Source organism: Canis lupus, chromosome 37 (genome assembly GCF_048164855.1).
Source record: "Canis lupus baileyi chromosome 37, mCanLup2.hap1, whole genome shotgun sequence".
Lineage (NCBI taxonomy): Eukaryota > Metazoa > Chordata > Mammalia > Carnivora > Canidae > Canis > Canis lupus.
This window is the reverse complement of record NC_132874.1, coordinates 15,241,570-15,268,819: the sequence shown is the minus strand read 5'-3', so window position 1 is coordinate 15,268,819 and position 27,250 is coordinate 15,241,570.

The window sequence follows — 27,250 nt, the reverse complement described above, 5'->3', positions numbered from 1 at the left end:
TAAAGATCATCTTGCAGAGATAACTTCAGAGAAAAGAGATGAAATATGAAGGCATGCCTATGTTTATAGCAACTGGTAACAAGTTCAGGTGCTTTTTCTATCCAGATACCAATGGCTCCCCTTTGTCTACCAACCAGAGCACTCCTCCTTCCTTGTGGAAATCAAAGCTTTGACTTTTGAGCATTGTCTCCTAGGACTGTATATCTTCCCAAACTGAGCACCCTGAGCCCACTTATCTTTCCCACCCATGTACCTCTCTTACCTTCCACATAGACTTTTTTTGATGCATTTATTCCACAAGTATTTAGATGTCTTCTTTTGGCCCTTTAAGGAAGTTACCAAGGAAACTAAAATGGCCAGGTGAAACTTTGCATCTCATGGGACAGGAAGATATTAAATAATAGCACATCTAATCTTGTACTATGAGCTGTGTGCAGAGGAAATTGATATAATAATGTGATGATTAAATGAAAGAGCTGGACTAACTTGGAGTTAGAGGGGGATATCCCCAAGAGCTGACGGCTCCATAGGAGTTAATTTGGTAAAAGGTGGGGAAGTGTCAGAGGCAGAGAGAACAGTGTGAAAGCTGGGAAGGGAGCCTGGAACACAGAAAATGAGATGATAGAACAAGATGAGATAGTGAAAAAGGCAGGGACCAGACCGGGTCATGAGCTGGGCCAGAATAAGGCTTCTATTTCCTATAGGTAATTGAAATCAATTGGAGTTTCACTGTCAAATTTATGTTTTAAAAAGTCATTCTAGCAAAATAGACATGAATAAAAATTAGTTTTATATAACAGTAACAGTAAATGAAATTACAAGTAATTATAAAATCATGACTAACTGGGGTTTATTCTTGGGATGCTAGTCTAGTTTGCATGGAATCCACCATACTAACAGGTTAAAGGAGAAAAATCACACGGTTATATGAGTCAATTCAGGAAAAGCATTTGACAAAATCCAACACCCATTCATAGTAAAAATGGCCAGAAAAATAGGAATAAAGGAAAACTTCCTCAAACTAATAAAGAGTGTTCATAAAATACCTGTAGTTGGGGATCCCTGGGTGGCTCAGCGGTTTGGCAACTGCTTTTGGCCCAAGGTGTGATCCTAGAGTCCCGGAATCGAGTCCCACATCGGGCTCCCTGGATAGGGCCTGCTTCTCCCTCTGCCTGTGTCTCTGCTTCTCTCTCAGTGTCTCTCATGAATAAATAAAATCTTTAAAAAAATATACCCATAGTTAACACCAGACTTAATGGTGAAAAACCAATGCTTTCTCCCTCACATCTAGAGTAAGGCGAGGATATCCCTCTCATAATTGCTATTCAGCATAAAACAGGAAATTCTAGCCAGTGCATAAGGAAGAAAAGGAACTAAAATGCATATAGATTGAAAGAGAAGTAATAAAACTGTGCTATTTGCATATTACCAATGTCCACATAGAAATCCCAAGGTATCTACAAAACAACTCCCACAACTATTGAGTTCACTGCTACTGCAACATCAACATACAAAAATCAATTGTATTTATATATACTATCGATCAACATGGGAAAACTGAAATTAAATATACAATACTACTTATAATCACTAAAGATTGTAACCTAATCACTTAGGTTTAAATCTAAGAAAACATACATAGAATTTATAGAATTTATGTGCTTAAAACTACCAGATGATGATGAATGAAATCAAACAAAGATCTAAATAAAAAGGGGATATATGTTCTATGTTCATGAATAGGAAGACTCAACATAGCAGCAATGTCAATTCTCCCCAAACTGATGTATAAATTTAATGTAATTCTTATTAAAATCCCAGCGAGATTTTTTGAAGATACAGGCAATATTATTCTAAAATATGTATGGGAGAGGCGCCTGGGAGAGGCACCTGGGTGGCTCCTTCAGTTAAGTGACTCTTGTCTTCAACTCAGGTCATGACCTCAGGATCATGGGATCGAACCCTCTGTTAGGCCCTACACTGAGTGGGGAATCTGCTTGAGATTCTCTCTCTCTCTCCCCCAACCCCAATCTCTCTTTCTCTCATAAATAAATAAATAAATAAATAAATAAATAAATAAATAAATCTTAAAAAAAAAAGATTTGAAGGGACCTTGCACCAAAGAAGATATACAAATGGCACATAGGCACATTAAAAATGTTCCAGTCCATACTACTAGCCATTAGCTAAATGTAAACGAAGACCAAGGTGAGAGAACACTACACACACCTTAGAACAGCTTAAAAAAATGATGACAAGGATGCAGGGAAGTAGATTCAGAGAGAGTTAATCTCTCCTACATTGCTGCTAAAATGGCATGGCCAGTCTGGAGGATGATTTGCTAGTTTCTTATAAAACCAAGCATACAGTTGCATTCCTGGGCTTTTCAGAGAAATGAAGACTTACGTCCACATTAACACCTGTACATAATTGTTCATTGCAGCTTTACTTGTAAGAACCCAAACTAGAAATAGTCAAAATGAATTCATAGGAATTCTCTTATCCATAACATGAATATTACTCAGCAATAAAAAAGGAAAAAAAACATTGATTCTTAACAACTTAGAACTCAAGGGCATTATGTTCAGTGAAAAAAAGCCAATCTTAGAAAGTCACATACTCTATGATAGAATGTCTTTCAGGGAGAGAATGCCTTACAGTACCTGATGGTCTGGGAAACCTTGTTAGATTAGAACAGAAGGTGTCCCTTGGGTTCATGATACAGAGGTGGCCTCATTGAGGGTCTCTTTCCCTCCCTTGACACGGTGGAGTTGATTAAGGAGGCAGTGGAAGGGAAAACAATACACATAGCAAAGTATATATAATTTTTCTTGAAGTTTGGCTGTGAAGGGATAGAGAGAGCCTTGGAGGGAGATTTTCTTTTGTTTGTGGTGGGCTCGTTTCAGAGAAATGTCAGTGGAAGAGGACTGAAAATACACACAAGTAAAAGCACATGATACAGTACTTGAGAAGCTATGGGTTCCAGAGCGCAGAGGTTGAGGCATCACGGGCCATTTTTTTGAAACCAGAGAGAGGTACTTCTCATTCCGTGATGTCAATCTTTGGGTTGGAATGGTAATCATGGCACTTGGGTTCAGTCTGTATTCTTCATCTGATTAAATATTCTTTCCTTAAATTACAGGTTAGAAGGTTAAATAGGTTAAAGCAGAGTTAGAAGGGACGTTGGAATCGACCCAGTTCAGAGGCTGGGAGGACTTGCTCCTCCCAATAATGTGTGGGACTTGGATGGAAGCCACTAGACTCGCTCTCCTCCCCTACCTTCTCCAGCAGGTCAGCACCCTTCTCTGAGCCTAAGCTTTTTCAGGTATAGCACGGACCATATGGTTTTGAAGAGGAGGGGTCTTTGGGATAATCTACTTTTTTGTCCATACTGCTTTGAAAGAAAAGATTGTATTTTCTCTGCTCGCCAGCTTGTCTTAGGAACTGACCGGCCTTCCAGGTAAATCTGGCCAAGCCTCTAGATTACAGTGTGCAGTCGGCTCTGTGGCACCCTGTGTTAAACTGAAAATGTGAACACCTGACTGGTTTTGGGGTGTCTATTTAAGGATTGGTGGATCCCTCGTATTTGGGCAGAGAAGCCCTGATTTCTCATTACACCCAGCAGGCCCTGTCAGCAGGGCAGCCTGAGGTGACAGGACAGACACCTGTGCTGCACTACTGCTGTTGCATCTGCTGAGACCAGAGGCGATGGTTCTGTTCTTCCACTGTATGAAGAAGAACTCCATTTTCTTGAAAGACCATAGGCTCAATAGGATCAATTCTCTTTCCGCATGCCTTTTTTTTGTGCTTGGAACTCTGCCAATTTAAAATCTTCATAAAATTCTCTGCATAGAAATGTCTCCCTCTCTATTATGCTAAGTGAAATAAGTCAAAGAAAGACAGATACCATATGATTTCACTCATATGTGGAATTTAAGAAACAAAACAGACGAATATAGGGGAAGGAAAGGAAACATAAAATAAGATGAAATCAGAGACGGAGACGAACCATAAGAGACTCTTAACTATAGGAAACCAAGGGTTGCTAGAGGAGTGGTGGGTGGGAGGATGGGGTAACTGGGTGACGGGCATTAAGGAGGCCCTTGATGTAATGAGCACTGGGTGTTGTATGAAACTGATGAGTCACTAAACTCTACCTCTGAAACTAATGATACACTATTTGTAAATTAAATTGAATTTAAATTAAAAAATTAAAAAAACAACTGTCTCCCTCTCTTTTTATGTACCTGTCTGTTGGTTTTTTTGTTGGTTTATTAATTCATTTTAGGGATACTTTAAACATATATTATGAATTAATTTTACTCTTATAACCAAGTTGTAAGAATAATCCCAAAAGTTTTCATATACTCTTCTAGCTTCCACAAATGAAACTATTGTACAAGTATCAAAACCAGGGAAGCAAAAATAGTACAGGTAATACTATTAATTAATCAACAGACCTTATTCAAATTTTGCCAGTTGCACACCTGTGTTCTTTCTATAATCTAAGATCCCAGCCAGCATTTCACAATTGCATTTCGTTGTCATGACCCTCATCTAGTACAGATCCTCATTGTCTTTTTGTTTTTCATAACCTTGATACTTTTGAACCTATTTCTCAATGTGGGTCTATCTGATGTTTCCTCACAGTTGAATTCAAGTTTGTATGCTTCTCCAAGCACTAGGTCTTGGAGTTTGGGAGCTGGAATTCATGTACTACTCATTCATCATGAGCCTGTGTTCTTAGTGAAAGGCATGTTCATTTAGAGAAAAAGAATCTGCTTCTGGCTCTACCTCTGGAGCTATAAAATTAATCCTTAATGCAACTAGTACAGCACTTATGGTTCACCTCCTGGGTTTTCATGAAATATTTTCTTAAGGAACATGAACTTTAAGGGTTATATTGTTTAATGTGCTATTTAAAACAGCTAAGTACCTGAGGGTATCAGTTCTTAAATCCCTATCATTAGTCATCATTAATTCACAAGGAACATAGCTAAATCATCAAAAACTAATGCTTAGCCCAATTACTGGACCAACAGAAATTCTCCAAGACTAAAGTCACCCAGAAATAACTTCACAGCATAAAACTGCCAAGGCCAAACGCACCAGCCACCAATCATGGGGCATGAAGGGGCTGACTTCCTAAGAGATTTGCAGACTGGGTACCATTACTGACATCTCCAAAATGAATATGCGAAGCTGACTCTGGTCAAGAAGCTCTTTCAAGCCACGTGAAAACTATGAAAACCATACCAGAATCAGAAGCCCAATTCTAGTTCCCTAGCTTACTGCCATGCCACCCCCTCAAGGAACCTGACATCACTCATTATTTACCCATTTCTTTGACCCAATTTTTTTGAATTATGGAGACTCTATGCCAAGCACAGGATAACTTATGTTGAGTCAAAATAAGTTCTTTGGCCCAAAGGGATAAGGAATAGTGTTCTGGGGGTGGAGGGACAGTGTGAACAGAGCCATTTGACAGAAGAGAGCAAGAGTTTTGCAAAGAGACCACTGCAACTAGATGGCAAGCAAAAAGGAAGGTAACTCTAGAGGGTAGGGAACAGTGAGATTTGAGGGAGCACTGCAAGGAAAAACCAACCAAAAATGGATCCTAGAGCTAAAGGTAAAGGCCAAGATTATAAAACCTTTAGAAGGAATTACAGGAGAATTTCAGTTGAGATTCTGAGTTAAGGAAAAGTTTCTGGGATGTGATACTAAAAGCTTTTCAACACAGAAAAAAATGATAAAGTAGACTTTCTCAAAATTTAAAACTTCTGCCTTTTAAAAGATATCCCTAAGAGAATAAAATGGCAAGTCCCAGGATAGCAGAAAATGTTAAAATATTTGTAACCTGAATATGTAAAGAGCTCTCATAACTCAATAATAAGAAAACAAACAACCCAATTAAAAACTGGACAAAAGACTTGAACAGATGCTTCAGCAAAGAATATATACAGGTGGCAAAAAAAAAAAAAAAAGCAGGTGAAAAGATATCTCAACATCATCAGCCATTAGGGAAACACAAATTAAACCATGATGAGATAACTTCATACTTATTAGAAAGGCTAAAATTTAAGATGTATTTTACCAAATGTGGCAGAAGACGTGAAGAAACTGTAACTCTCACGTTGCTGGTGGGAACGTAAAATGGTGCAATCACTTTGGAAAATTCTTGGCCTTTTTTTTCTTTGAGAGTGCAAGCATGTGAGTTGGGGAGGGGCATATGGAGAGGGAGGGAGACAATCTTAAGCAGACTCTGGGCTGAGTGTGGAGCCTGATGCCAGGCTTGATCCCAGGACCCTGAGATCACGACCTGAGCTGAAATCAAGAGTCAGACACTTAACTGACTGAGCCACCCAGGTGCCCCTTGGCAATTTCTTAAATTAAAATATTACCTCCATATCATCCAGACATTGCACCCTAGGCTTTCACTCGGAAGAAATGAAAGCACATGTCCATACAAAGGCTTATCCATGGGTCTTCATAGAAGCACTATTTGTAATACCCCAAGCCTGGACACAACCTAAATGCCCATCAGCAAATGAATAAATTGTGGTATATCTTTACATCGGAATGCTATTTAGCAGTAAAAAGGATTGCTAAACCATTGATCCTTGCAAAAAGCTGAATGTCAAAATAATTATGCTGAGTGAAAGAAGTCAGACAAAAAGTATGTACTCTGTGTGATTCTATTTATGTAAAATTTCCGGAAAATTATTTTCTGTAATGACAGAAAACAGATCAGCGGCTGCCTGGGAAGAGGCGGGAGTGGGAACGGTTATAAAGAAGAATTACAAAGGAGCATAAAAAAGCTCTTGGCAGTGATGAATATTATCACTGCTGTGATTGCAGTGATGGTTCTGCAGGTGTTGATGTACGTTCAAAAGTTATCAAATTATATATACTTTAAATATGTGCAGCTTATCATAAGTCAGCTCTGTTTGATTCAGTTATGTATCAGTTCTATTTTATTCATTGTGTCGATCTGATCTTACTCTATTGTATGTCAATTCTACTGTACTGTTTATCAAATCTATCTTTAAAAAAGCAGGGGGACAGGGATGAAGTATGGGTGTCTCAGATAATCTCCCAGAAGGCTAGAGAACTTCATCTGGAGGCTTCACAAGGAACGGAGTCCAAAATCATCTTGCAAAATTGCCTGGCAGTCACCTCACTGCTGGGCTCTAGATGTTGGGTCTTGTACTAGCAGCCCCGGGGTAGGATTGTGCTAGAGAGGCTCCCACTTGAATCGCCGTCCTTGCTGCCTCCTGAAAAGAGATGTAGCTGCCGCTTCCAACTCCAGAATGAATCCCGAGTCTTCCTTCCTCTAACTTTTGATTCAGAGTCTGAGGCTGGAGCTGTGTGGGTCGTGGGCCACTGAGTCCTGGTGCCCACACCGTAGCTGAAACAGAGGCTGGGTGCATGCAAGCGTTGCCTTAGGAGATTGGAGGGGTCTCCAATTGCTACAAGGGTAGCCGGATGCTGGGTAGCCAAGGACAGCCAACATCAGGAGTCAGAGCCACTTTTAAGCTTACCCTCTGTGCCCTTTGCTAAGAAAGGAGTTTTTATTAAGACTTCTGTGAGAGTCTGATGAGATCATATATGCGGAAGTACTTTGGAATTTGCAGTAGAAGTGCAAGCTGTTATTTTTCAAACCCATAAAACTTTGGAACTGAACATTTTTTTGGTCAACTAGAGTCTTAAAAGTCTTAGAAGAGTGTAGAAGAATTAAATAGCTGAGGGAGAAGGCCCCATGAGCAGACAGTAGGAGATGCCAGAAGACAGAGAAAGGCCTGGGCGCCAGGTGGTGAAGCAACCAGCAGAGGGCCCAGGGAGCGCAGCTCAGTAAAGCTGCCTCCTTGAAGGAAATTCTTTCTATAGCTATTTCTGGAACGTTAAAATACAATAAAGATGAGTGTTTTGGCAAAAGCATTACAGTTCATAAATGTGCACACTTTGAAATCTTACACATACCTGTTATAAATAAGTTGAATAAAAACACCCTTACAGGTGTCATAAAGTATTTTTGTATGAATGTGTTTGTGTCTGTATATAACACATATTACCAATTCAAATCTGGGAAAATGCGATCATATCCATTCTAACTTAACTGTCTGTTCTATGTCGTTTGGTGCATCATCTTGCATCCCCATCCTCAACAAAATAAACACACACACACACACACACACACACACAGAGTTTGTTAACACCAATTAAAGTGACTAAATGCTTTAATTCCATGTATAATGCCTATGACTTGGTCTTGCTTTCAGTTTTTACTACCATGGTCAACATTGAAAATAAAGAGCCTTTAGTCTACAGAGACACACAAAGATCTGACAACTGCATTTAGGCGGTTATATATCTAAGAGCACCTGTGATATAGTAACATTAATTTCTTCAGATAATTATTTGCTATATGTTTTTATGTTTTTATTTATTTATTTATTTTTGCTATATGTTTCTAAATAGACTTTTGTATTTTAGGATAGTTTTAGAATTCCAGAACAGTTGCGAAGACAGAACAGAAAGTTCCTGGATACTCCACACCCAATTCCTCCTATTGTTAACATCTTATATTAGCGTGGTGTATTTGCTAAGATGGATAACGAGTATTGATAGATGATTAACTAAGGTCCATGCCTGATTCAGATCTCTTCAGTTTTCACTAACCTCTCCTTCTGTCCCAGGATCCCATCCAGGGAACCATGTCTGTGTCTCCTGAGGCTCCTCTTAGCTGTGACAGTTTCTCTGACTTTCCTTGGTTTTGGGTGACTTTTACTGTTTGAAGGTTTACTGCTTAGGTATTTTGTAGACAGTCCTTCAGTTGGGATTTATCTAATTTTTTTTTGCCATGATTGTACCGGGGTTATCTGCTTGTGGAGAGAAAAATCACAGAGGTGAAGTGCCATTCTCATCATGCCATATCAAGATACATGCTATCGACAGGACTCATCACGGTTGGTGTTGACCTTGGCCACCTGAGTTGGATGTGCTCTGCATTGTGCATTGTTCACTCTGTGCTGAAGCTGTCCTTCTGCCATTGATTTTTTCATGATTTTTTCAAAACTTTCTTATGAGAACTTGAAAACACACAGCAAATTTGAAGTTTTAGGTTTTTATAATATTTACATATGTCCCCAACATAGATTCTACAACTGATCTTTTGCTATACTTACTTTATTACATACCTGTCTATCCATTCTGCCATTTTGCACATCAGTTTATCTTTTTAAACAAATGTTGCTATTTATTTTAGATTCTACCAATTTTGCCCCACAATATGAGAGGAAACAGAACAGACTGTGTTGCAAAGAAACAAAGGAAGAGAATCATACTGGACGTTAAAATCCAAGTGTTAGAGATGTGGTGGCAGGAGCACATCAAAGAGAATAGTAAAGGGTAGAAATTAGCCTGCAATTTAGAAACATATGGAAAGTCCTTTGACATTATGAAGTGTGTCACTGCAACTATAAAGATTGCCAAGCGATTGTATGGCAAGAAGCTTAAGAAAACTATGGCCCAAGGCATGTGTGACTTCAGAGCATTTGAAGAAAGTGGAAGAGCATTTGACAGTTTTGGATAGCAGGAGCGTGTCTCCAAAGGCACTGTGCCAGAAAGACCCCAATTGCATTCCCATTTCCTGGATCCCATCCCCAGCACTAAAGGGGGAAATGCTGGGGTACCATATTTTAATGATCTATTCCCCAAGGCAAAGAACGACACAATGAATATCCCTTTACGCTTCTCCTTGTCCATCAGTGTGAGGGTTTCTCCAGAAGAATGGTCTTTGTGTTAGTTTGCTAGAAATGCTGTAAAAAGGCACCACAGACTACGGGGGTGGTGGTGGGTGCTTAAACAACACAAATGTATTTCTCACAGTTCTGGAGACTCGAAGTCTGAGATGAGTGTCTGCAGGAATGGTCCCTTCTAAGTGTTGTGAGAATCTGCTCCTGGCCTCTCTCCTTGGCTTGAAGATGGCCAACTTTGTCCTATGTCTCTTCACATGTATTTCCTCTGTCCTGTGTCCAAACTTCCCTTTTTATAAGGACATCAGTCATATTGGATTAGAGCCCACCCTAAGGACCTCATTTTAACTTGATTATCTTTACAAAGTTTCGATCTCCAAATTAGGTCATATTCTGAACAACTAGGCTGAGAACGTCAACTCATGAATTGGGGGATGGGGGCACAATTCAACCTGCAACTCTTCAGATCTATTTCTTGTATAACCCTTAAAAGAATTTGGAAAAACTATGTACCCGTTACACAGCTTAACACTGATATTTAAGAATTTAAAACATAGGTTTAAAATAGTCCCAAAGGATAAAATTGCTGGCATTTTGTAAATATTAACATTTTAAAATAAATGGCTACTCTTTCAAGTGTATCCAAGAGATTCTAAATATCATAACAATTTGATTCATAATTATAATCATTAAAAATGGGGGATCCCTGGGTGGCTCAGTAGTTTAGAGCCTGCCTGTGGCCCAGGGGGTGATCCTGGAGTCCGGGGATCGAGTGCCACATCGGGCTCCCTGCATGGAACCTGCTTCTCCTTCTGCCTGTGTCTCTGCCTCTCTCTCTCTCTGTGTCTTGTGAATAAATAAATAAAAGCTTAAAAAAAATAATCACTAAAAATACATGCATAATTCCCTATGGAATTTTTATATCTTTCCTTTTTCCCCTTTACATTCCAATTCTCCCAGAGTTCTATCTTCATGGAATATATTTTCATGCCAGGAAGTCCCATTTTTGATCACCCTTTTATATTTTTTTTGATGAAATTACAAGTGGAAATTAAAATTTTAAAATGCTTTATTTCCTGGGATCATAAGGCTATAAGGGTTTAAACCTTCTTGTTGCTATTGTTATATAGTCGATCAAGAAAACAAAACTGTATTATAAAATAATTATCCTTTTATAATTTATTGAGCAGAAAAAATAAAATATTGAAAATGCTTCTCTAGAAATAATATAAATAATGCTTCTCCCTCTAATTAGTTCATATATCTATTGATGAATGGTTTTATACTAGAATACAGATTTCTGTACTGATTTTATTCCTGTCCTCCACTCCATTTTTACAGAAGTAACTGCCCAGAAAACATATTCATAGTAATAAATAAATGGAAATGAAAAGTGTTTGTTATAGCAATTTTATCTAATTCTTTGAATTCCGTTCAAGTTACATGCCAGATACTATCTGGTCATTTACCATCAAAAATTATTTTTAGTATTCTTCTTGCTAAAAATTCTATTAAATTCTTCTTCAGATTAGTGAGAATTGAAAACCACCTGACATATGCATGAGAGCTATTCATGCTTTCAAGTTTCAAGAGGGACACCTAGTTACACCTGTTGCTCTTTTGCCTAAAGCACCTTGTGTAGAGCACATTAGAGTTCTCCAAAAAAGCAAACTCTAAAATGAAAATGGTTTATCTGAGAGTTGATCCTAGAAAGTATATCAGAGTGGGAACTTCCTGAGTATCAGGTAGAAGGCACCTCAGAACTGTCCCATCAAAGGATGGGAAGTGAGGTGTTCATGCCCTTTCATTACCTGCCCTTGTACATGGCTGAGTACCAGAGAGAGACTTCCTTAGGCAAAGACTTGGGCCCTTACCATTAGGAAGTGCAGTGAACACAGAGGTGGGCCTTAGGATGCCCAGTGCGACATCAACAGTGTATGTAATAACTGAAAAAAAAGGTAATGTTGTAACTTTCATTACTGGTAAAAACATGTATCTTATCACATTTTATTTTTTTATTTCTAAAAATATTTTATTTATTTATTTGAGAGAGATAGATAAATAGAGCACGTGAAGCAGGGGGAGAGGTGGTGGGAAGGGGGAAGTAGAATCCACACTGAGCAGGGATCCCAACCAGGGCTAGATCCTAGGACCCTGGGATCATGACCTGAGTGAGCTGAAGGCAGACACTTAACAGACTGAGCCGCCCAGGCACCACACTTACTACATTTTAAAACATATTTCATCAGAACCCTGAAGCCGGACATTTATCTCATTTAATTTATAAAAAATATCCTCCATATATTGACAAAACCAATGACCTTTGTCAAACCTATCAGAAAAAATATAACATTTTCTGACAACAATAGTTTAACTTCATTTTTGGTTTAAATAAATGTTAATATAGGATTCAAAAATCTCATTAGCTATTCCTTGAATTGAATTTGAATTTAATATCGGATAAACACTAGCAAACTACTGAGAAATAAATTTCAAGATGCATATTGTAAAGAGATGATTTAAATGGTGTAGAGATAATTTATTCACTTTATAATAAGTCATCCAAACAAGAAAAGGAATTGACATGTTGTTTCTCATTATTTAATTTATAATCATGTAACATACTATTTAGCTAACATTGTAAATTATGTTTGGAATGGGGTATATGATTTAAAAAAGCATGGTATTCCTTTGGTAAGTGTGTTTGTGTGCATATATGGATCATTGGTATTCTGCAATGGGGAATAATTAACTCAGAAACCAGTATAGATGTCATAAGTAATGTCATTAATTTTTAGATCTCAGGATAAAACTTGTATTTGTATTTAAAGGAAGAGAAAGGTACTGCTGAAACTCATCTGTGTAGAAAAATAATATAATTTTGGTTTTTTGTTGTTAACAGTAATAAAAAAGAACATTAGGTGTTTTATAAATAAAATTAGATGGGAATTAATTTCAACTAGAATAGATGTTTAATGATATGCTTTTATTTTTTTAAAGCTTGCTTTTTTATTTATTTATTTATTTATTTATTTATTTATTTATTTATTTATTTGAAAAAGAGAGAGAGAAAGCTGAGTGAGAGAGTGTACAAGCAGAGGAGAGAGGCAGAGGAAGAAGAAGACTCCCCACTGAACAGGGAGCCCGATGTGGGACTTGATGTGGGATTGGATCCTGGGACACTGGGATCATGGCCTGAGCTGAAGGCAGACGCTTAACCCACTGAACCAACCACTCACCCCAATGAGATGCTTATATAATGTGAATTTTAGCTGCTTTATTAAAGAGCACACACCAAAAATAAAGAAATGATGAGTACATTTTACTTGTGGATTTTTATCTAACTTACATTAGATAATGAGCAGTTTGGGATTTCCAGAAAAACATGGCGGACCCATTTAAAAAATCAGAGTCACTAACATATAGTTCTCTGGTTATTTAAAGGTGGTTTTCTTTCTTGCTAATGAAACATTTTAGGCACAAATATTGAGGATGTAAGCTTAACAGAAATACCTGTACCTAAATATGTGAGAAAAGTCATAATTTTAAAATAATTTTAAAATTTTAAGTAATTAAAAATTTTAGCCACGATTTGCTCTCATGAACTCTCCCCACCACACAACTGCAAATAGAGTGGCAATTTTTGACATTAGTCTAGAAATAACAGAGGCAAAATGATTCAATGAACATGATCATCTCTTCCACCTCTGCACACTGTAACCCATTCTCTCCTTTTAGACCAAGGCTTCACTCTTAACAGAAATATGTATATAAAGACTAGAAGATCGAAGTCTCCATGGTGTTCTAAGTAGTCCCTAAGGAGGCTGCTCTTTTGTTTGGTTACACTTAGGCTTTTGAACTCAGGAGCCATGTCCTGAAATAAGATTTGGGATGGATGTGAGAAGGGCTTTTGTGAACACTCGTAGGCTCTTAGGTCAGTCTTGCAAAACCCTCCAAACTGATGAACGCTTTGAATAACCCTGGTGTAAAGACCACCAGATTCCTGGACATGCACATATTCAATGTTAATACATACTGACAAATTGCTTCCCATGGTGTGGTGCCAATTTATACTTCTACCACTTGTGTGTGAGATTTCCCACCACTCTAGCTACCTGCTGACATATGATACCATCAGACTTTGAAAGTTGCATGAGCTTGGAAGGTGGATTTTGCTTTACAAAATTTCCAAATAATCATAATGATTTCATGGGTTTTGCTTTACATGTTCCACATTATTAGTGAGTTTTGGCTTATAGGGTTGTCAGCTGAGTTTTTATGGAAGTAAATAATCCTTAATTCTTTGCCTCATTTTTTGATTTTAAAATTGAATTTTGGAGGTTTTTATATATTCTACATGCTAATCCTTTGTCTGGTTTAGTGTTGAAAATGTGGTCTCTCAATCCGTCCCTGTATCATGACTTTAATTACAGAGTCATTGTCTTCATCGTTATCATTGTCATTTTAATACCACGACTACCACTAATATAATCAAAATACACGGATTGCTTACCTTGTGCCAAGCCTGCTTAAATACTCCATGTGTATTATCTCATTTAATTCTCACAGTAGGCTTATGAAGTAGGGCTTATTATATACCCATTTTATAGATAGAGTAACCGAGGTATACCAAGGCCTAAGGAAACCAATCAAGGTTGTTCGGTCAGGGGCAGAGTCATCCTTAATCACTACACTATCTCATATAACTACATCTTAATATGATAAATACAAAGAGTATTGCAGTGTTCAAGACTTAACTTTGGTATGGCATAAATGGTTTTGAGTTTTATAGTCAAAAGCTATAATCTGCTTCATTTTGACTGACAGTAAGTTCCCACAATGGGTTACACATTACATGAGACCTGTGGATTACAAAAAGGAAAAAGAAAAAGGCATAATCCTTGCCCTCAGAGTGCTGACAATGCAGGAAGAAACACAGACAATTGGAATACTGCGTGATGAGCACTGTAATAGGATACAGCAAAGGTTGCTGATAGAGTACAGAGGAGGGGGTTCTAACATGCAATCATGTGTGGTTCTATAAATAATCATATGAATGACTTATATTAAATGTTCAGTCAATAAAATGACCTCGTCTCTATCACGTGGACTAATCTTCCTTTATCTTATCCATTCATTTAGACATAAATGTCCTAATTAATACGGTGATCTGCTTGTTGAGATCTTTGGGACTCTGATTTGCCCATGGAAAGTTTAGGCTAGCGTTTCTACCAACATGCCATTTACAGTTTGCTGAGAATGTTGTTGATGTCCTGCAAGCCATTTACCCCCAAGGAATTGGTTAAGTGACGTAGGACAGATTTTGGAGACAAGTCCGGGGCAGCAAGCGAGTCACTGATCAGCACTCTGAAGTTGTTTGTCCAGTTTCCTCTTTATGTTCAGAAGACAGAAGGGTAGTGTGGGCGAGGGGAGCACAGAGCAAGGTGGTGATAAGCAGCTATGGCCACGGAGGTGGGGAGGACTGCAGTGGCTGTCCTGGTGCTTATCGTTTGCCTTTTTCTTCCCTCTTCTCCCCACCCCAACGCTCCATCAAAAGCTGCATAATCTCCTCAAGAAATTAGTGAAGCTTTAAGTTTTCATTTGAGCTGAAAAATGACAAGCTATTTCATAAAACTGCTGGCACCTCAATTTATTCCTCTTTAAAATGGGAAAAAAAGTAATGCTGGACACTAAATGAAACATTTTAATTCCTTAGTGCATTTTGGAGGGAAGAAAGATTAAGAAATGCAGGAGATTACTTTTGCTCGTAAACATTTGTGGTGCAGAAGGGAAAAAGCGCATCCAGCGGTAAAGACATTTGTGACCTCATTCGGGAGCAAATGTTGTTTGATCTGGATTTTTCCTATTATGTCATTCCAGATTGGTTATTTTTAAGCACATCAGCACAAATATTTATTTCTTGGCTGCTAGTTTTTGGTCTCACCTCAGTTGCTATTTTAGCAATTGTCCTATAAAGGGCTAGCTTTTTGATCTCACAGGGTGCTGTGAAAAAGAGAGGCAAGAGTGAGGAGGCTGGCATGATGGCAAGACGAGGAGGGCGGAGGGTCTGCTACCAGGGTTGTTAGCAAGCGCAGGTGAGCGGGGAAAGCAAGCAGAAGCAAAGCCCATGACACTGCTACTGCAGGGGGCTGTGTTGTTTGCCATCTATGGGAGAAGTGTGAGGTTTCTTAAAATGATGAAGGAGTGAGGCTGAGTGGTGTTGGCAACAGTAGCAAACAACCAAGAAGGAGCAAGTAACCTTCTTCCCTGGTCATTCCCTGTTGGAAGAGGCAAAGGTGAGGGGGAACTGGCAAAACAGAAACTGGGGTTTGCAAAGCCAATGCCAGAATCACAAAGCTTTCACAAATCACCAATCATTCAAGCATGCGTTGGAAGCTGAGAGAGAAAATCTTAATAGCCGGCTCCCTAATGAAGTCCACTAGGATGGAGCCATAGCGGCCCTATCATTTAGTATACTCAGAAGGCACGGTCAGAGTCAGGACAGTAATTAAGGAAGTAGGAGAAGACATATACTTTCCTCAGGAAAGAGAATATTATTAGTTTCCCTATGAAAATGTTGATTTAAAAAAAAATACCTCTGTGGGGTGACTCATGCATACTATTGAACATTAATTATCAGCGCATGCAATTATTTAACACGTGTCAGGATGTACCTTCTAGGTTTATGGTGTTTGCAGCCTAGGGATTCTGTTGGTGGAAAACAGGGCTCATTTAAAGCTAAGTTTTCCACTGTGGCCCAGCGAATCTGTCTAACACTGGCCAGGTCCCTACGCAATTATCTTTTACCATGGCCCATTCTTTATCATCAGGAGGGCCGCATTAGAGAGAGAGAGAGAAAAAGAGAGAAAATTAAAAATATTTTAAAATATAAACACCACATCATCACTGCTACTTAATCCATTTTTGCAATCTCTCAAGAAATTTGGGAGAGGAAGGAAGTTGGAGTCTCTGTCTTTAGGCACTGATTATATAAGGTGAGATTAATTTTCCCATATGTGCATGAAATCCAACTCACGGCTCTGCAGGCATACTTCTGCTTCACGTAAGTCTATTTGCATCTAGCTAAGCACCTAGAGTAGGGTGTTGCTTAGAATAGAAAAAAAAAAAAAAAAAAGAAATGGGAAGGTAAGAAGAGAGGTAAAAAAAGAGTGAAGGGTGAAGGGAGACATAGAGGATGATTTAATTCTAGGTTCATCCTTCAGAATGGGTCAAACCTATTTGGGTCTATTCAAAGTCATTCATTCTATCATGTACTGTTTATTGTCATTACATGCCAAGTGTTGCAGGATAGAGCCCGTAGACAACAGGCAGAGAAAGACGAATAAAACATGACACCTACCCTCAAGAAGCTTTCTGTCCCTTGGAGGAGCTGCCTGAGTGAAATAAGTCACAGTGTGATGACGTAAGAACTCTAATGAGATGTACTCAGGGTATGAGAGAAGAGACGAATGGCATCAAAGTCACACTGGAGGCCCGGAAAGCTTCCTAGAGGAGATAGTACTTTTAGTTGGTTGAAAATAAAGGAGATAAGATTTGAGGAAGTGGGATCAATATCTTTTAAGGCACAGGGACAGGAAATAGGTCAGTGCAACCGGAGCATGGGATGAGAGATGGAACGAGAGATAGGAGGAGGTGGGGCTGTCAAAAACTGAAAGATATGGAATTTTCCCCCTACTTACAGCCTAACAAGTTGGCACTGTGGCAGATGACACAAGACTCCTGGGTCAGAGACAATGTACTTTATTATTAATGGTATAGCAAGAACATGAGCTTCAGCATATTTGCACTGATTTCCTTTTTTTCCCAAATCTTGCATAAGGGATGTGATAGATCCAAGTGGATGCTATACATCCCTTGAGTTTACTTTGCAGCTGAGGAACACAGATCCAAGGGGACAGCCCTTTCAAACAAGTAGCCACCTATCAAGTCCCCCACTCCAAGGGAGCAAGCGAGAAGCAGTGACCATGCTGCACTGGATCTCCTTGGGTCCCTATGTGACTGGTTGCAGGTACATCTCAGTGTCAGGAGATGGGTAAGTCTTGCAGTCTGGCCCACTTGGCAAGAGTGTGCAGAGACACTTAGCACCCATCATTGACTGCCTCTCCCAATGGGGGCTGGAGAGCTAAACATCCCATGAGGGTGTTTTCAATGATGCTGAGGAATTTGAACTTTGCCTGAAGGGATGTTGAGCCGTGGAAGACTTGACTAGAGAAATGTGACGACGATAGTTACACTTGGAAAAGATTACTCTTGTAGCTATGCCTGGAGAGGATTGGACAGCTAGCTGAGACAAGGAAGAAAAGCTAGTTAGGAGGCAATTCCAGGATTCTATGTGTGAAGTGAAATACCCAAAGTCAAGGTAGTACAGGTAGGGGTGGGGAAAAGTGACAAGTCCAAGGATATTATGTAAGGTAGGATCTGAAACATTTCTGTGGGGTTAGTTTAAAAAAAAAAAAAAAAAAAGGAAAATGTGAAGAATTTATTTATTTATTTATTTGTTTATTTATTTATTTATTTATTTGAGAGATACAGAGACCAAGAAAAATCATGAGTGGGGGGGGGGCAGAGGGGGTGGGAGAGACAATCTCAGGCAGACCACCCAGGGGCTCAGTCTCAATCTCATCATGCTGAGATCATGACCTGAGCCAACATCAAGAGTCAGATGCCTAGATGACTGAGCCACCCAGGTGCTCCCAACACTTGACAAAAAAGAAAATTAAAAAAAAAAAAATCTAACAGGCAATATTACTGATAACTTATTTTGTGTTCTGCATTTCATTAGCATTTTGCATATGGTAGCTCATTTGATCTCATTCTCTGTGAAGTAAATACTATTAATATTGTTATTTTACAGATAAGAAAACAAAATACCTAGAAGGTGACCACTCTTAGGTGACCGCTCTTAGGCAGCTGGACAGGTGGTGCTGTTCTCCACTGAGATGAGGCACAGCAAAGGTGGGGCAGGTCTAGCAGGGAAGACAAGCCATTTGGTTTTGGCCCATATTATGAACTAAATGGTTGTGATCCCCGCCCCCCCATAAATTCATACATTGGAGTGTTAATCTGCAAAGTGATGATATCAATTAATTAATTTGTTTATTATTTTTTTAAATTTTTATTTATGTATTTGAGAGAGAGAGTGCATGTGTGAGTGGGGGAGGGGCAGAGGGAGAGAATCTTCGAGCAGACACCCCACTGAGCATGGAGCCTGATACAGGGCTCGATCTCAGGATCCATGAGATCATGACCTGAGCCTAAACTAAGAGTCAGACAGACACTTAACTGACTGAGCCACCCAGGAGCCCCGATGATATCTAGAGATGTGATCCTCGGGAAGGTGGCTAGGGTTTGATGGGGTAGTGAGCACGACACCCTCATGATGAGGTCAGTGCTCCTCAAAAAAGAGGAAGACCAAGAATTCTCTCTCTGTCCATGAGCATGCCCTGAATAAAGGCCCCATGTGAGCACACAGTGAGAAGTTGCCATCTGCCAGCAAGGAGGAAGGGCTTCACTAGGAACTAAATTGTCTAGCCCTTTGATCCTGGACTTCCTAGCCTCTAGAACCGTGAGAAATAATTTCTATGTTGTTTAAGCCACTCGTTACATGGTGTTTTGTTATGGCAGCCCAAGCACACCAAGACAACACAGTTGAATGCATGATATCTGGGAAACATCTGAATGGTGATTCTTAGTAGATATTTGAACACATAAATCTGGACTCCAGAAGGGAGGTCTTTGCTGGGGAAATAGATTTAGAAGTAGTCATTGAGTGGGTGGTAAGTGAAACCATGAATTTGGATGAAGTCATCTGGAAAAGTGGGAAAAATAAGAGGAGCAAAGGGTTATAGGATGAAGCTGAGACAAAGAAACTGAAGGCATCCCATGCAAAACTGCTTTTTTTTTTTCTCCTTTCCCTGCTTTTATTCTTGCTATGACCTACACCTCCGCCTCGCACAGGCCTTGTAGAACAGGTAGTGTGGGCAACCCGGGAGGCTCAGCAGTTTAGCGTCGACTTCAGCCCAGGGTGTGATCCTGGAGTCCCGGGATCGAGTCCCACATCGGGCTCCTTGCATGGAGCCTGCTTCTCCCTCTGCCTGTGTCTCTGCCTCTCTCTCTCTCTGTGTGTCTCTCATGAATAAATAAATAAAATCTAAAAAAAAAAAAAAAAAAGAACAGGTAATGTATGCCCTCCTTGTAAAGGTCAAGGAGTTACTGATTTGTTTAGAGTCTTCCAGCACAGTAGAGAATATCTAAGGAGTGGGGTTGTCGTAAACATTTTCTAAGACCACTGGAGATATCATGTGTTAAGTGAGGAAGTTACCTCCATGAAACTTTACAGGAAGTTCAATCTGTGTCGAGTTGGATGGATATGTGAAGCAGAAATGGCAAAAAAAAAAAAAAAAAAAAAAGTGGAAAAAAATGGGGGAAAAAAAGTTTTTTTCTTTTCCTAAAAATTATGTGGCTCTATATTTCCCTGGAAGAGAATACTGTGGACTTTTAAGATGATCACAGCAAGAATATGCATTCCTCTTGCATAGATTGGAAAAATAAAGTGGGCACATGTCCCAGATATTCTAGTTGTGTTTTCAACAGGGCTGGGATTCTTTTTATTTTTTTTTCATATTTTTATTTGTTTATTCATGAGAGACACACAGAGAGGCAGAGATATAGGCAGAGGGAGAAGCAGGCTCCCTGTGGGGAGCCTGATGTGAGACTTGATCCTAAGACCTTGAGATCATGATCTGAGCCAGAGGCAGATTCTTAACCATTGATCCACCCAGGCACCCGCTGGGCCTGATCTAGCATCCCTGGGCCTTGCTCTCCTGAAAAAAAAAAAAAAAAATGGAAGTGAGGGGTTAAGAGAACAGAACTAGCTATCTTTTTGGTCATGCTAAATGTACTATTGTTTTTTTTTAAAGCCTTAGGACTTTGTAAGATAGTAGGAAGCAGGAACAGACCAAAGAGACCAGGCGTGAAGATCCCTCTTATCTTTCACTGCAGTTAATTAACCAGCTCAGGGAAAAGATAAAGGAGAAAGAAATGCTTAAAAAATAAATAAGTAACACATGGGCATAGGGTCAAGCAGAGTACTTGTTATAGAAGGAGGTGATTATTATAATTAATGGTGATACATATGGATAATGTCAATTTGTGAAAGCCGCGGTGGTCTCATATTTCTTCTATTCTTCTCTCTTCCTCCTCTGGCCGCCTTAACAGGCCTCTGCTAACTCAGCTACTCTTCCCGTTAACCTGGTGACCCTGCTGCTATCTTTGTATTTCTGGGGTGTGTGTGTGTCTGTGTGTGTGCGCGCGCACACACACAAACACACAGATGCATGATTTTAAATAGCTAGATATAAAGCTATGGCGAGAAGTTCTATAGACGACAAAAATCCCAAAATAACCAAAAGGGTTGGATAATGTTCTTAGTTGAATGTAATCCAAAATGCAATCAAGTTCATGGTCTCTTGTGATTAATAGAGATAGCCCTCTCATCTAAGATGAAAGAGGAGGATGCTCTTCCCTTAATATTGACTATTGCGCATTATCTAGCCTAAGGAAGGATTATTAAATTTTAAAGTTGGAAGGGTTTTTTGGAAATCAAATTGTTTAACTTTTTATCTCTATAGATGAGAAGGTTGAGGCTTAGAGAGGCTAAATTATATCTCCAAGGTCATACAGCTGGATGGTGGCTGGGCCAGGATCTGCACAAAGGATTTCCAGGAACTTTACTGTTCCTCATTTCCTGTGGCATACGTGTGAATTTCAGAAGAGGTTGAAGACATTATTATGTGTTCAGACATATTTGAATGTATTTTAAAGACTCTGCTCTCACTACTATACACTCTTTTTCATGCACAGACATGGGTTCAAAGACTTATTTAGCTTTTACTTGGATATTCTTGGACAACAAAATTTTGTTATTTGTAGACTATGTATCACTGAGAACCTTACCCCTTTTATCTTTCTATATCCTAACTTTAAAAAACTTTTTAGGGAGGGGTGCCTGGTGGGCTCAGTCAGAAGAGCATGTTACTGACTCTTGATCTCAGGATCTTGAGTTGGGGCCCCACATTGGGTTTAGAGATGACTTAAATTAAATTTAAATTAAAAAAAAAACTTTTGGGGGGACTTCTTCAGGATGATAATGAAGGAAATAATATGGTTAGTTTGATATAAACTCGAGTTCCCGTTGATAACCATGTCGAAGGAAAGATTCCTTGGGAGACAGAGTGATCTCTGAGCTGTGAAGTGAGAAGAGGAAGAAGCAAAGACTGTGGGGTCTCGGTGGCAATGTCTCTAGATCCTGCTTCATTTTTCTGGAGACCTTTGGTACCTCGCATATTCACCTTTGAAACTTGTTATTAATTCCTTCTTTTAAATATAGCTTTCATGTCCCAGATGCATGTCACTCTCTCTGACATCAAACAGACAGCTCATGTTCTTTGCTGGCATTGTTTCCTACAGCTCAAGAAGGGCCTCCCGTAGCAGGCCATGGGCTCATTAGTCATAATTTCTCACCTTCACTCTTCCTTTCTTCTTTCCATCAGAACCTATAGCACCAAGCATCAAATAATTTATTTTCATGAATGTTTATATTTGATACTATTTATTTCCATTTACGTTCGGAAAGAACACAGCAGAAAGTTCTGACGTCAACCATTTCTTAACACTGTGGCTAGAACCAAATCACTCCAGCTTCTCAGAATTTTTTTTTCCTCTCTAAAGCTGGAAAATTTTTACCTGATCTGCTGCTCCGATGAGATAAAGTGAGATAAGCAGAATTCAAAGATGGGCCTTAAGATTCCCACCTACTGGTTTATATTATATACCCTGTGTAATCTTCACTCCTTCCGTGTGGGCAAGACCTGTGACTATAATAGGATTTTGCTGCTATGAACCAATTACAAATCAGTTGACTAGGAGTTAATCAAAAGGGTGGGCATGGCTTAATCAGGTGAGCCTTCAAGAGAAGAACTAGAGTTTTCCTACAGGGAGAGGATAAAACCAGAAAGATACTCTTACTAGCTCTGAAGAAGTCAACAGTCATGCCATGAGCTATCCATGGAGGTGTGGGCCTGTGGACATGGCAAGGATTTGAATGTGGCTCCAGGGAGCTGACAAAGGTCCCAGCTGGCAGCTACCAACAACATAGGGGCTTCAGACCTATGGCTACAAATAAAAAAATTCTGCTGTCATCTAAGGGAGCTTAAAAACAAATTCTTTTCCAGGCGAGCCTCCTAATGGGAATGCAGCCCAGTCAACACCTTGAATACAGCCTGGTGAGGCCATGACCAGAAATCCCAGCTAGAGGCTATACTGGAATTGTCACCCACAGAAGCTGTGAGATAATAAATTAGTGTCATTTTAAAGCTAGTCATTATTATGCAGCAATAGAAACTAATACAGCTAATCAGTACTGAACACCAAGGGCTGAAGGGTGAGGGGAATGAAGACTCTTTCTTCTCTCCCACCGCCCCCTGCTGCCCCAACAGCAAGGGCACAGGTGTGGTCAATCAGGTGTGCCCGCCTGGAACTTTGAATCTGGAGAGAGGGACACAGCCTCAGACACTACTAGAGGTCAACCCCTGAGGCCAGTGGCAGTGGTAGCAGAGCCTAGCACAGCTTCTAGACGAGATGTGACCATGGTATGACTGGTTGTGCCACCTGGAAAACCAGGTCCCTTTCTTTCCTGACTGTTCTCCATGTTTTGAGGCTCATGTAAATTCTGTGAACTGTACCCTGTCCTTCTGATGCGTTCATTTCTGCTGCAACCATCCAGAAATAGCTTCTGTTATTTGCCACCAAGAACCCTGATTATTATAGATCATATATGTAAAAATACCTTGTAAACTATGACAAATACCATAAATGTAATCTATTATTTGAACTGTGTCTCTGCCTTCACTTTTTTTCAGGCTCATACATATGACCTATGTCTTCTCTGAGCTGCTGTAATTTTTGGTGTCATTCTTCTGCATGTTGATATTCCAATAAATAAGTGTGCCTTCATTCTAATAAATAAATGGAGTAATTTATATGTAAGTCTTTGTGAAAAGGAATGGACTTTACAAAAAAACCGAGGCAGAACATTTAGGCACTCAGACAGGGACCATTTCCTGGGAGCTTGAGCAGCTTGTTTAGGTTTAAAGGACTTGCTTCCAGTTGAACTTGAAGGTCAAGTTCTGCATCTGCTACTGTGGGGGTCTCCAGGGAAGATGTTTCCTTGACCATTCCTCAGAATGGGCTGGAATCTCAGAAACATATATTCCAATTGGTTCACATTTGCATCTAGGGTTTACATCCTCATGTGTAATGGACTAGAAATTTGTGCCTTTTTAGACTCCCTGCATTCTTGCCACTGACAGATTGGGAAATCAAGGAAACGAGAAGCATTATTTTTGAAAAGAAATGATAAGAAAGCATAGTTAAAAAAAAAAAAACACACACACAAAAACCAAACACACAGGGGTGCCTGAGTGGCTCAGTTGATTCAGCGTCCAACTCTTGATTTAGGTTCAGGTCATGATCTCAGGGTCATTAGATTGAACCCCACATGGGGCTCCATGCTCAGTGTGGACTCTGCTTGATATGCTCTCTCCCTGTCTTCCTGTACCTCTCTCTCTCTTTCATTCTTTCTCTCTCAAACAAATAAATCTTAAACACACACACACACACACACACACACACACACACAAACACAAAACCACTGCATCCATCAGAGTTGTCTCAGGGGCCTCTGGGTGTGGCTGGGGAAAGGGGTGGGATTAGGTGACCCACCATATTCAGTCCTCACACTATGTTCTCGGATGAAATGTTGGGGTTTGAGGCTATAACAAGTTTGGGAGCAGCTGATCATGAGTTTATGTGTTTTGACTAGCTAATCCCAGGGCCCTTCAATCAATTTATATATGGCCAGCGGGGCTCTGGGGACCCTTTGCCAGAAAGGCCTCTGCGTTTTAAGGAAAAAGACTACTACAACCATGACCTCCTCCACTTGCCATATTTGCATCTAGTCTCCAGCAAAGGGAAATAAAGTTATTTCCTGTGATTCCTGGTAAGAGACCTCTGGTGAAGTGGAAGTCCTATTTGGGGCTAGAAGCAATCAGGGAGTGAGTGTTGTCTGCAGAGCACAGAGTAGGTGGAGGGAGAAGAGGAGTTGGGTGTGGTGCTGTGATGATTGGCTTCCCAGTATGCCGACCTGAGGACTTCATTTAAGTTCCTAAATAGAGAAAAAGCTGTCAACATGACCTCAATAGAGAAAGCTATAAAAGTATATCAATTTAGCAACCTTGGGTAGCAGTTTATCTGTAACACTTGGAACAGAAATGGGGAGTGTGCCAGAAAGTCAGTGGCCAAGTGACAGGGGGAGGGGCAGAGCGCATGGGTGTAGAAGCAGCTGCTGCAGGAGGAGCTGAGCGAGGATGGGAAGCAGGCCCAAGCACCTCATTGGCTTCAGGCCAGATGGGCTGGGAGCAATGTAAGGGCCTGACTCTGGGCAGGGTCGCATCTGTCCTGACAGATCCTGTTAACCTGAGGTTCTTCACATTGACTAGGCATTGATGGTCCATCCATCAGCGTAGGAGAAGGCAGGGCATAGTCAAGGGACTTGGCAGCGTTTGAGGGCCATGGCATCTATGTGGTCACTTTGTTTGACAGGCACAGGCTTGGCTGAGAATAGGGTTGTGTGCCAGTTGCTGTAGTAGAACCAACCTGGCCACCAACCCCTTATGTTGCTGGGAGGTCAGAAGGACTGTGAACATGGCCTGCGATTTAGTCAGGCCTTGTAACTTGGAAATTCCCAATGAAAATGATGCTTTCCCTGAGGATAGTATAATTTCAGTGTTTCAAGGCTCCAATTATAACTAAAAAGAGCTAAACAAAGTTTAAATTATATTTCCTGGTTTCTATTTCTATAAAAATGAATAGAGTTGTAAGTGAGGGACTTTACGTTTAGAAAAATTGATCACCTTTTACTTTGTTCATATTACCAAAAAGTCAGAGCTATAGCTTTTAAACTAAAAACTTGAAAGCCTCCACGAGAGAACAAAGCATGTGGTATTTGAAAATACTTGGACAAGTTGCTGGAACCTGATGTGATTGGCACCAGATACTTTTCTATCGGACATTCTGATTAGTGGCTCTGGGCAAACCTTTGGTATGGCTGAGAAAGGGAAGATTCTGATTAAGAGCCCACCAATCTACCAGGAGTGACCAGCTGGCCAGGAATTTAAAGAACCAAGGTGTGAACAAGCCAAGGGTGATACAATATACATCATGTCTTTGAATTGCCACAACCTGATGGTAGGTATTAGTATCCCCTTTTTACAAGTTAACCGTCACATACCTGAGTTAGTAGGTGGTCAAACAATGATGATTATGATGATGATGATGATGACAATGAGGATGAGAGTCTACCTATCATGCTTTTCTGTTTATGGAATAAATTATCATTAAATAAATGATCATATTTGATCCTCATAGTACATAGATGAAGCAAATTTTGTTATGATCATTTTTATTTCTGGTATAAGAAAACTTGGACTGAAACTGCTTTTTTCAAAATAAGCATTGACAGTAATACTTATTAAAATAACAAATCAAAATCCCTCCTTCATATACATGACTGGTCTACTGATTTCTGGCTGGGTGACATTAAGCAAACTCCCAAACTTCTCTAAACCTTGGTTCCTGGCACTGACTTTCCAGAGTACAAGAAATGAATGTGATTATCCTTGTAAATTGGTTTTTGCATTGTTAGGGCTCAATAAATATTAACTACTTAAAATTATCATTAGAGAAAGTTATCATTAGAGATTCCAAAGTCCTTGGGCCTTTTTCATGGGATTTATTTTCCAAAATTGTCACAAAGGTGGTCACGTCCTTGAAATGTACCATGGCATAATCAAGATAAGCTGGATTGAAGACAAATTGTCTGCTTATACATTTTGTGTTTTTTTATATTTCTCCTCAATATATTTACTCAAGAAATACATAGTTAATGCCTCCTGTATACCTTTCATTGTGCAAGGTATCAGAGATAAGCCAATGAACCGAACCTGGTCCTGCTTTCAAGAGCTTATAGTCCAATGGCAGGCACTTTTATGAATAATCCCAGTACCATGGGGTGAGAGCATTTTGATTCAGCAATTCCACTTTTAAGTATTTCCCTAGGAGAAAAGAGAAAATGGCTCAATATGTATCCACAAAAGTACTTGTATAGGACTGTTCATAGCAACTTTATTTATAATGACTCAAACTATAATTGACCCAGATGTCTAACAGTAGGAAAATGAGAAACCAGATTGAGTTATATCCATACACACTCAAAAGCAACAAAAAAGATGAAATCTGGATGCAAAGACATGGAAGTCTTGAGAACATCATGTCTGTGCTGAGGGTAAGAAGCCAGACACAAAAGAGTGCATTCTATATAATTTATATGAAATCCCGTATAGATAACACTAACCTAT